Here is a 12,726-nt window from a genome sequence, read left to right as displayed (position 1 = left end):
AGCTGTGCGACGTCCGAGTAACTACGAGTGTAATCTTGATAGTTATCATCAGCAGTTCTCATACGGAAACGTGTGTGACGATACATTTTGTCAAAAGCCTAAGAAAGCACTGCATGTTGAACTATGAGCTCCTTAATACCATTAACGAAAGTGAAGACAAAATGCCAGTATCTTAAACTGTTCACGAGTTATGTCAGCTGGAGTTAGCTGAATACCCCGTATAATTTGTTAATAACTGTTATTAGGATATAAACCTACCTGGATGCCTCACAATCGTTGTGGGCACGGTAGCTTCTTGTGATTCAGACCGGGCCGGAGGTATTCTGTGACTATTCCTGTTCATTTATGTGTTTTTAAGTGTCGGATCATCTCAGATGTATTTCTGCCGACGTATTTTTCTTCTTTTGAATAAGCAACATAGCGGGCAGTGCTATGTGACATCTCTTCAAAATAACCGACATCCACGACTTACGTTGTGTTTCGGACATCGTCTTTCAAGTTGTCGCGTACAACTAGACACAATTTCACATCGCACAGTCATATATCGAAGTACCCAATTTTAACGCGAATACTCTATAACATTGTAAGGACTTACTTCTTTCGTCACCAAAATATCGGTAAACACAAGCAGTGGTCATAATATGACACTGAATGTGGGGTCTGATAACGATGTACACCTGCCTGTCGAAAGAATTGGAGCAAACTGAAGCATTTGAGATTACACATTCCATTCATGCGAAAGGGTGGTTGCATATGCAGCAGGGCGCATCCGGCTTCGTCTCGAGTTCGAATAATGCATGCCTCTAGTATCCAGGTAGGTGTACCTACTGTAGCCGTCAGTTTTTGTACTTAACCTATACATTCGTGTACTTAACACTGCATACAATGCCAGAATGCGTATCCTTTATAATTGTTATACTGCGTCAAAATAGACCTCGCTAGAAATGAGAGAAATGAACGCCCTAGTAGCTTGTTGACACGTATTCACGGGTGGAGAAGGTGCATGGTTTGCTATTCGCATACTCGGCGAAAACAACATTCAGCTCCGGCTACCTGTAGGCCTACGACAAGCTGCTCGCTACATAATGCAGGGACAACGCTCTCGAGATTTCTCGAAATTTCTCGCAAGAAATGGTGTCTGCGCTAGTCTCGGGAAATCTCGACATCTCGTCTCAGACTGCCCATCACTAGTCGACAGGGTAGCTTCTTGTGATGCAGACCGGGCCGGAGGTATTCTGTGACTATTCCTCTTCATTTATATTATGTGTTTTTAAGTGTCGGATCATACCAAAGGTATTTCTGCCGACGTACTTTACTTCTTTTGATAAGCAACACAGAGGGCTGTGCTATGTGACATCTCTTCAAAATAACAGACATCCACGACTTACGTTGCGTTTCGGACATCGTCTTCAAGTTGTCGCGTACAACTAGACAATTTCACATTGTACCGTCATATATCGAAGTACATAATTATGACGCGAATATTCTATAACATTGTAAGGAACTATTTCCTTCGTCACCAAAATATCGGTAAACAGAAGCAGTGGTCATATGTTATTGAATGTGGGGTCTGATAACGATGTACACCTACCTGTCGGAAGATTTGGAGCAAACAAGCATTTTTATTACATATTCCACTCATGCGTAATGGTGATTGCACATGTAGCAAGATGCATCTTGCCTCGTCTCGAGTTCGAATAATGCACGCCTCTAGTATCCAGGTACGTGTACCGGGCGAGTTGGCTTTGCGGTTAGAGGCGCGCGACTGTGAGCTTGCATCCGGGAGATAGTGGGTTCGAATCCTACCGTCGGGAGCCCTGAAGATGGTTTTCCGTGGTTTCCCATTTTCACACCAGGCAAATGCTGGGCTGTACCTTAATTAAGGCCACGGCCGTTTCCAACTCCTAGGCCTTTCCTATACCATCGTCGCCATAAGACCTATCTGTGTCGGTGCGACGTAAAGCCACTAGCGTTCCACATCAACACTTAAACCACTCATTCGTGTACATACCAGTGTATACAATGCCGGAATAATTATGTTATACGGTACTGGGTCAAAATAAATATGGGTAGAAATGATCGCCCTAGTCGCTTGTTGACACGTATTTACGAACTTGAGAAGGCCTGTGGTTGGCTATTCGCATACTCGGCACAAGCAACATTTAGCTCCGACTACCTGTAGGCCTTGGACACGCTGCTCGCCGCACAATGAGGGGACAACGCTCTCGAGATCTCTCGAAATTTCTCGCGAGAAATAGTGTCTGCGCTAGTCTCGAGAAACCCGAGACCTCGTCTCAGACTGCCCATCACTAGTCATATGTTATTGAATGCGGGGTCTGATAACGATGTACACCTACCTGTCGAAAGAATTGGAGCAAACTGAAGCATTTTAGATTACACACTCCACTCGTGCGTAATGGTGGGCGTCTCCGAAGACCTTAAAAAGTAGTTAGTGGGACGTAAAACAAATAACATTATTATTATTATTATTATTATTATTATTATTATTATTATTATTCGTAATGGTGGTTGCATATGCAGCAAGGCGCATCTTGCCTCGTCTCGAGTTCGAAAAATGCACGCCTCTAGTATCCAGGTACGTGTACCTACAGTAGCCGTCAGGTTCTGTACTTAAACCACTTATTCGTGTACCTACCAGTGCATACAATTCCAGAATGCGTATCCTTTATAATTATGTTATACTGCGTCAAAATATACCTCGGTAGAAATCAACGCCGTAGTCGGTTGTTGACACGTACTTACGAAATTGAGAAGGCCCGTGGTTGGCTATTCGCATGCTCGGCACAAACAACATTCAGCTCCGACTACCTGTAGGCCTATGACAAACTGCTCGCCGCACAATGCGGGGACAACGCTCTCGAGATCTCTCGAAATTTCTCGCGAGAAATAGTGCCTGCCCTAGTCTCGAGAAATCTCGAGACCTCATCTCAGAATGCCCATCACTACTGTCGAACACTACTATCAAGCTTACACACGTACTTACTGGGACGTCGTGCAGCTCGCAGCACAAGAGAATCCGTCTCGAGAGTGATGCCCATCACCCCTCTCAAAAGAATTGGAGCAAACTCGGGCATTTTAGATTACACGATCCACACCTGCGTAATGGTGGTTGCAAATACAGCAAAGCACATCCTTCCCCGTCTCAAGTTTGAATACTGCACGCCTCTAGTATCCGAGTAGGTGTACATCCTATCTAAAGTTGTTCACAAATTATACAGTGTTGTCCAGCTAAGATGACCACCTCAAAAACGTCGTGAACAGTTTAAGATACTGACATTCTTTTTCCACTTTCGTTTATGGCATTAAGGGGCTAATAGCTCAACATGCAGTACTTTCCTAGACTTTTGACAATTTATCGTCATACAAGTTTCCATATGAAAACTGCTGATGATATACTATCTAGGTTACACTTATAGGTACTGGGGCGTCGCACAGCTCGCAGCACAAGGAAATCGGTCTCGAGAACGTTGCCCATCACCCCTATCAAAGAATTGGAGCAAAGTCGGGCATTTTAGATTACACGTTCCATTCCGGTGTAATGGCGGTTACAAATGCAGCAAAGCACACTCTTCCCCGTCTCAGTTTCGAATAATGCACGCCTCTATTATCCAAGTAGGTGTACATCCTATTTACAGTTATACACAAATTCACTCCTCTGGTATCCAGGTAGGTGTAGATCCTAGAGTATCTACAGTTATTCACAAATTATGCAGGGTTATTCAGCTAAGGTGCCAACCCCAAATAAGTCGTGCACAGTTTAAGATGCTGACATTCAGTTGTCATTTTCGTTAATGGTATTAAGAGGTTCATAGTTGAACATGCAGTACTTTTCCAGCCTTTTGAAGAAGTTTATTGGCTCACACGTTTCCATATGAGAACGTTATTTCACGTAATTACTGTTGATGATATGCTATGAAGTTTACACCCATAGTTACTGGCACGTCGCACTGCTCGCAGCACAGAAGAGTCGGTCTCGAGATCTGTGGGGTCAGTCTCGAGCGAGAACGTTGCCCATCACTAACAAAAGGCAACAATGGTTACTCTGTTTAAAATTATTTGAAGATATGACGTGTCGAAATGCCTTTGAGCTAGAGATATATTTGAAAACGGTTCTTTGTGGCAGAGTCCTGCAGTGAGCACTTCCAACCCACGGATTCCGGCAGTCTAGCCCGTGCAGTGTCGTTCACTTCTGACACGGCCGCTTACAGGCTCGCAGCACTGGTCTCGTACAGCCCACCGCACTGGGCGGCCTGAGTAGACTAACTAGAGAAGGGAGTTATATATCGTAACATGATACTGTGTCCTAATCCATAACAGTAAGCTGTTTCAGAAATATTATATACATCCGGAGACCCTAATACGAAAGTAACTCTCTTAGAGAAACCAAGGGAAGGGTAGGGAGTTTCTGATTGGCTAACGTGTATTAGGGTCGTATTCATGAACGAGACTTTGACTTTGACTTACGTAAGTTCACTCAGTTGAGTTTCGTGGAAGTCTGTTTCATAGACGCAACTTTTACAAAGTAGACTCTGGCGTAAGTAGACTTTGGTAAGTTACGATGTGAAGAATTAGATATGTAGTTGGCAATGAAAACAATGGAAGAGCACTGTGGTATCTCCCATCACTCAATGTTTTTTCTTAATAAAGAGGAAGAAGAAGAAGAAGAAGAAATTCAGCTGTTTCCTGCGTTATAGATCGCGTTATAGACTCTAAACTCAATCCAATCCAGTTAATACAGTTAATTTTTATTTCTCGACGATGGATGGAAAGAAAAAATTGCCAGCATTCAACAACTATGAAAGGGAGGTGTTACTAGAACTAGTGAAAGAGAAGAAAGATAGTCTATAGTTGAAATCGAAATCAATAAACTTCATCTCGTGGTTGATTATGCCCTGACAATTGAAACTAAAAATCCCTTTCCTATTACGGAAAACCTCAGCATGGTTGCCACCTGGACTTATTATTGGTACATGGGTGCAATCAATAGCTCCAACCACTCCAGGGAAACGGGATCTTTCATACACACGTCGCGCATTATTTCGACATTCAGCTTCATTTGGGAACGAAACAAACTGTGGTCTCTTTCGGGCAGTCACGATCGATATTCTTCTGATTATTCTACATACTGAGGGCTGGCTTACTCCTCGTAAATCAGTGGGATCAATTTGGAATTTACCTGAAAACCATGGAAGTGTGAAAGGCTATTGTAATTACCATAAGAATGCATTAATCTGTACTGATCATCCCTTAACCTAACTAGATAACACGATGAGTAGAAAGTGCAAAAACTGTGCGCTATAGTAACAATAATTTTACTCTTACCTGTAGCATAATATCTTAACGACCGGGCGATTTGTCCGTGCGGTTAGGGGCGCGCGGCTGTGAGCTTGCATCCGGGACATAATAGGTTCGAACCCCACTGTCGGCAGCCCTGAAGATTGTTTCGCGTGGTTTCCCATTTTCAAACCAGGCAAATGCTAGAGGGCTGTACTTTTATTAAGGCCACGGCTGCTTCCTACCCATTCCTTGGTCTTTCCTATCTAATTGTCGCCATAAGACTTATCTGTATCGATGTGACGTAAAGAAAATAGCAAAAAAAAAAAATCTTAACGAAATTAGCAATTGTATCATTGGAGGTATGGGTGATCCTCGATTATTATGTTTCTGTGATTCGTCTTCAAACATCGTTAGTACATCTAATACTGTACGTTTGTCGAATCTATATCGTGTTCTGAACTCATTTTCTGTATAAAATTGAACTGGGTTCCGTGCATCTCTTATAATACGCCGAGGATTAGGGACAACGTACTGAATAATTTCATGGATCTCTTCAATTTCGTCTACAAAATTAACTACATCGGCAATATCTGCCATTTGATTATGTTTCTGATCTCAGAGTCTACTTAAGTACGGAACATCGGCGACTTGGAAGTAAAATCGCCATCTAAGTTTACTTACCTCCAAGTAGCGATTATGAAATGGAAATGGCGACTTACCGCCTTCTAAGTCTAAGTCAAAGTCTCGTTCATGAATACGACCCTAGGAAGCATAGCAGCACGTTTTAAGCGTGCACTCCTGCGCAGGCGCGAGCGATATTTTTGTAACAGTTTAGTGGCAGTACCCGGTACCGATATTTCTATCCTGTTACTTGCTGGTCAGTTACAGATAATCTTTAGCTATTTTAAGTGATTTGTATTAGGCTTACTTGTGGGAATACATACAGTAGCGTGGTTCCTCGGAACAGTTACACGTACCGGGCGAGTTGGTCGTGCAGTTGGAGGCGCGCGGCTGTGAGCTTGCATCCGGGGGATAGTGGGTTCGAATCCCACTGTCGGCAGCCCTGAAGATGTTTTCCGTTGTTTCCCATTTTAACACCAGGCAAATGCTGGGACTGTACCTTAATGAAGGCCACGGCCGCTTCCTTCCAACTCCTAGGCCTTTCCTATCCCATCGTCGCCACAAGACCTATCTGTGTCGGTGCGACGTAAAGCCACTAGCAAAAAACAAAATAGTTACACGTGGTCTTCCCACCTTGCATTCCGAGTTTCACTCCGTGTTCTGGACAATGAGTGAGTGGATGTCTCGTATTATATCCGATACGATTTACGTAGACAAAAACTCAATTACAGGAAAACTGTTGCTTAGAAACGCGTTTAAATAAGGTAAATAATAATAATAATAATAATAATAATAATAATAATAATAATAATAATTTTAAAACATTAAAAAATTCTACCGGTTCATATAGTCCTGATAATGTACGTGGTATTCAAATATCAGGTCCGGAAAAGCTATCGCAAGTCCCATTACAAGTGAATATGTGCGCCCTGAAATTTCGTCATCGACTGCAACCTTCGAACCCCACTGCCGGCAGTCCTCAAGATAGTTTTCGGTGGTTTTCCCCTTTTCACATCAATCAAATGCTAGGACTGTTCCTCAGTTAAGACCACAGATGCTTCCGACCTAGTCCTGTCCTATCTCATCGTCACCGTAAGATCAGTTTGTGCCGGTGCAACGTAAAAGAACACAAACACCGAGCTCGATAGCTGCAGTCGCTTAAGTGCAGCCAGTATTCGGGAGATAGTGGGTTCGAACCCCACTGTCGGCAGCCCTGAAGATGGTTTCCCGTGGTTTCCCATTTCCACATCAGAAAATAAACAAATAACAAAAAAGTACTGGATTAAACACTGCTTGAGTTTGGCCGTTTTCCATTCCGGTGGCATCTGAAGTGTATATGACACGCGTTCATCACCATATTTTATAACGTATGGTCCTAATGTCTGTTTAACTACAGATCCTTGGACATCTACGAATGCACATAGCAGCCGCATGAAGGTTTCGAAGTATTGGTTCTCGGAATGTAAATGGTTCGTTGAAAACATTTTTCCAGGAATAGTTAAGAATGTGAGTGACAAGCTAGCAAAAGGGACAGTGAGAGAGAAGTAAGCGAGATGAAGATATAGTATTGCTGTATGTATGTTCAGTCTTCAGCCCTAAGGCTGGTTGGATCCTCAACAGCTCTGCTATCAGCTGTCATAGATGGCCTAGGCATTACTGAAGAGGCGTACTAGGGAAATGAGGAGTGAGGTAGTTTCCAGTTGCTTTCCTCACCGAGCCATAAGTTGCTATTACATATCAGTCTGCCAAGCCCACTGAAATGCATGCACCAACCGACCATATGAGCACGTTTTCACACCATTCATAGCAGGGACTGGCTGCATAAGGAATGTCATTACTAGCATCGCTCATACCTCAGTCAATTTCATATTGTCAAAGCCAAGGATAAGACAGAGACAGATCAATGAAAGTAACAAAATTGCTGTAGCCCATACCAGAAGACATAGTGCACAGTAAACACTACGTCCTGCCAGCAAAGGCATATAGTATTGTTATTTATAAGTATTTACTAAGGTGCGGTTAGAGCTTCCGTGGCTCAAGCGGCAGCGCGCCGGCCTCTCACCGCTGGATACCGTGGTTCAAATCCCGGCCACTCCATGTGAGGTTTGTGCTGGACAAGGCGGAGTCGGGGCAGGTTTTTCTGCGGGTACTCCGGTTTTCCCTGTCATCTTTCATTCCAACAACACTCTCATTACCGTTTTATTTCATCTGTCAGTCATTTAGCATTGCCTCACATGAGTGCGACAGGCTTCGGCAGCCGGCACATTTCCTATCCTCGCCGCTAGATGGGGGCTTCATTCATTTCGTTCCTGACCCGGTCGAATGACTGGAAACAGGCTGCGGATTTTCATACTAAGGTGCGGTTAGGGGCTACAAGGGACAGCAGGTATAAGGAATGTACCTTCCAAAAGTTGACCTGCAACTTGTATTATGTTACTTTTATATCCTAATACTCCAACCTAATATTACAGTGTAACGGATACACAGGTACATGATACTGGAAAGTAACCATTTGTCCCATCCCTAAGACTAACCTTGATTCCTCCGCAATAACGCTTGCGGCATGTACAACGAAAAGTTAACTTCACACTATTGTTCGAATCGCTCACTATACGAATTCCCGTACGATAACATATTTTAAAGTAGGCTAATCGCGTTTTAAAATAAAACGATCGAGATCTCTCCTGCACCGCAATAATAATTGAACACAAGCATAAATTTGACAGTAAACTAATATTTATCTGCAATTGACATCAAGTTAACTGAAAATGAATCTAAATAACACGAATCATATTTATGGGGCCTCATTCGCGTTTAACTCAAATTAAAATTGTTCCGGGGTATCTGTGGAACGCAGAGATGGTGAACGAAGGTGCGGGGTTGAATGGGTCTAACTACAATGCCAAGCATTGAATTAAAATTTTAACAAAGGTTATACTTCTTTCAATATTTTAAAAAACAAATTTAACAAATTTCCACTAGGTGAAATCACAATGAAAAATCAGGTACAATGCCAATCTTGAAACGAGACGTCGAAAAATCCAAGATCCAGAACTTAAACAATTTTGGGCTTCAAGCCCCTAGTTTTATAATTTAGTCAAGGGCAGAAACCCACTAATTCAAGAGCACTTGCTCCCTAAACTACAACGTCTAGCCTTCCAGAGGCACCCTTCACTATTACAAAACTTTGAAAAGAGCTAACCGGCTCTCAGTTTCTTCCAGCCCACTCAAGGCAACATCAAAATCTTACAGTCTCTGGCCTCTCAAGGCACAACTTACAAATTGAAATAGTTTTATACAGGGGTATCTTGTACCCAACCTACAGGGCCTTTGCGAAAAAGAACAGGTTAAATAAACGGCCCGAACACAAACTGAATGGAGGCGTACACTGCGTTCCCCGATAATGAAAAATTAAAACCAACAGGGCTCTCGGGCGATGAAACAGGGGCTATTCCCAAACTACTGAGGTGGCTTGTGTGGAAATAAGTTTAATACATTACACGAAGAAAACAGTTACGAAAACGTAGTCACCTCAAACCAAGATGAAGGGGAGCTCGAGAGGATAACTCACTCTCTATCCACAATTTACAGTTAAAGACGTTATGAAATTTTTACATTAGCCGAAAGAAGATGTACATTTTAGAAAGTTTGTTATATAGTTTTATATAGTTAAAGATTCGGAACTTCCCCTCGGATAAATTTGCGGAGACAGCAAGAAAGAAAGAATTTACGTGGCCATTATCTTGTAGATGTTCTGCCGGCCGAAGAAAGAGGCACCCCGCCTCCTGCCTTAACACACGCACTTAGAAAGACGGCGATCAAGTGATAAGGGAGCCAGAAAAGCCGCAGTTTATATACCCTCAGGGAAGGTTCGAGAGAATTCAGGACTAATCGGGCCACACCCTCTCAATTTTTATTGGCAATTTCAAAGTGAAGGAAAAATGCGGGATTGGTTGAAAATTAATTACAAAAATTTATGATGGGCCAGATTCAAAACTGGCGGAAAGAAAAAGAAGTGTTGCAAACCTAGAATTACCAAAAAAAGGAATGAAAGTTGGGAAAACCTATAAACACAAAATTTCTCTAAATAACAACTTCCTTTACCTTGCACCAGAGTGCATGATCATAGTTTTTTGTAGTGACAACTGTGGAAAAATGTCCAAACTTCTTGATGTATAGCAAAGCAAAACAAGGAGAAATTCAATCAGTTTAGGAAACATCACGATAACACAGTTACTTAATATTTCAGTAGTGACATCTTCCGATTAAAGTTACAAGTTCATGTAGTATCAGTTTCACCTTTTGGTCGATAGATGAGTTCATTAAGGCGCTTAATTTGAATGAGCGGAGTTGAGGTGTACCTCCCGGTACAAAAATACAAACTGAAATTACGTGCAATGTGCCGACGACAAAACACAAATCTGAACATAGTTTTTACTTAGTGTGCGTAGTTAATTGGTCATTAATCTATGGTGGTGGAATTACTGTGAATGAAAAGAAGAGCATCAACACTGTCTAGATTTAGAAGAGACAGTCATGCGTTGATAATGACGCCCGTAAAACTAAAATTTATCTCTGAAGTTGAACCTGACGCTTCCAGTTTTGGATAGTTTTCTAAAGTTGTTCTCCAATAGGACGCTATATCTTCTTCCATTCCACAATTTTGCTGTCAATATATTTCCAGCTCATCTGTTGCAGTAGGATCATCATCTTCAGCCTAGGAAGCAATCTTCATTATTTTGGCAGTTTATGGCATAGTCGTGGAGTCTGATGACCCGGGAAGATAAGAATGCTCGTCATTCATGCACGCCTCGTTCATCATAAGGTTCTTTACCTAATCAGAAAAAGAAAAAATCAAATACGTCGCTATGATAGTTGGGATCAAAGTGCGCCGCGTAAGGAAGAAACTTACGCAAACAGCGGCTGCTAATAGGGGAGAGAGGTGTAGGAAATGGTACATATTGTACACTTTGTTATGTTATTTTCACACGAGAAATTTGGAATTCGTCAGAAACAAAGAAAGTACTTAGACATATGATTCCTGAACAAACTAATATCCTGAAGTAGTGATGGGCAGTCTGAAAGGAGGTCTCAAGATTAGCGCAGGCACTATTGTTCGCGAGAAATTTCGAGAGATCGCGAGAGCGTGCGAGCAGCGTGTCGTAGGCCTACAGGTAGCCGGAGCTGAACGTTGATTGTGCCGAGTACGCGAAAAGCAAACGACGCGGCTGCTCCATTCCGTAAATACGTATCAACAAGCGACTAGGGCATTCATTTCCTTCATTTCCTTCATTTCCTTCATTTCTAACGATGTCTATTTTGACGCAGTATAACATAGTTATAAAGGATATGCATTCTGGCATTGATGCAGCGGTAAGTACACGAATGAGTGGGCTAAGTAGCGAAACTGATGGCTACTGTAGGTACACCTACCTGGATTATATTTGCGTGCATTATGCGAACTCGAGACGAAGCAAGATAGGCCTAACTCAGTCCGGTGGTATTTGAAGGTGCTAAAATGCGTCAGCATCGTGTCAGTAGATTTACTGGCGCGGGAAAGAAATCCTGCAGGACTAAATTACGAAACCTAGGCGTCTCCGAAAACCGTAAATGTGGTTAGTGGGACGTGAAGCAAAATTACATTTTTAAGAAGCGCCTTTTTGCATATGCAACCACCATTACGCATGAATTAAATGTGTAATCTAAAATGCAAGAGTTTACCCCAATTCTTTCGACAGGTAGGTGGACATCGTTATCAGACCCCAAATTCAATATCACATTACCACTGCTTGTGTTTACCGATATTTTGGTGACGAAGAAACTAATTGCTTACAAAGCTATAGAGTGTTCCCGTCATAATTAGGGTACTTCTGTATATGACGGTGCAATGTGTAGTAGTGGGGAGGTTACAAAACTTCACATCTATAAAAATATAAATTTTCAGGAGAGATGATTCTTTAATTAACTCACAAATGAAACACAGTATTTTTGCAGCTGATATCACTTTAAAGAAAAAGATATAAATGAATTAGACAGTGCATTTTTTACATTTTTTTAACTACAATTAACCCTGAAAATACATTTTTTTAAAGTCAACATGTACACATTTCTATTATCAGTTTCTAAACATCTTAATCAAGATTTTCAACAAAAATCCTACTAAGAAAGAAATTAGCAGGAGAGCTGCGGCGTTCCCACAGCCCGTCAATCAGAGGCCGCGGAGCGGGTCACGTGACTGCTGACGTCATAGCGCGCGAAATTTGAATTTTGGTGGGAGATTTGAATTTGTAAACAATGCCACGTGCTATTGACAGGTGTCATCCGCCATCTTGCATCGCTAACCTCAGTGCTGCTATCTTGACGGGGCAAAATCCTCATGGATGCCACCTTAGGCACGTGGGCGAGCGAAATTTGCAATTCCACGGCTCTCAGGCTATCCAAAGTAAATGGTTATGCTTTATTGACTTCGGGGGAGCACTCTCTCCTTAGAGGTCCACCGCAGTAGCGATGTCTCCTCTACAAAAAAAGATTGCCCTGGGGGGCAAGGGCACGGCCGCCTCTTACGAGGCAAGCAAGGATGCATTGTCTTACATTCGTATTTATACCTACGTCAAGTGTGGTGGGAGAGAATGCTGAGATCAACATGTGCGTGCGCACATCCTGCTATCTACTGAGGCGAGCAGTGGAGTTTTCCACTCCCGGAAATGAGTCAACACTTTTTCTTGCAGAGTCAGCACCCGAGGTCTAGTAGTGTAGCAATGCAGGATCCAATGCAAGATCATTGAACCCTAGTATAGTAGATGAGCA

Source organism: Anabrus simplex, chromosome 2 (genome assembly GCF_040414725.1).
Source record: "Anabrus simplex isolate iqAnaSimp1 chromosome 2, ASM4041472v1, whole genome shotgun sequence".
NCBI classification, from domain to species: domain Eukaryota; kingdom Metazoa; phylum Arthropoda; class Insecta; order Orthoptera; family Tettigoniidae; genus Anabrus; species Anabrus simplex.
The sequence above is the reverse complement of the archived record's forward strand: the minus strand, read 5'-3'. Positions refer to the sequence as shown.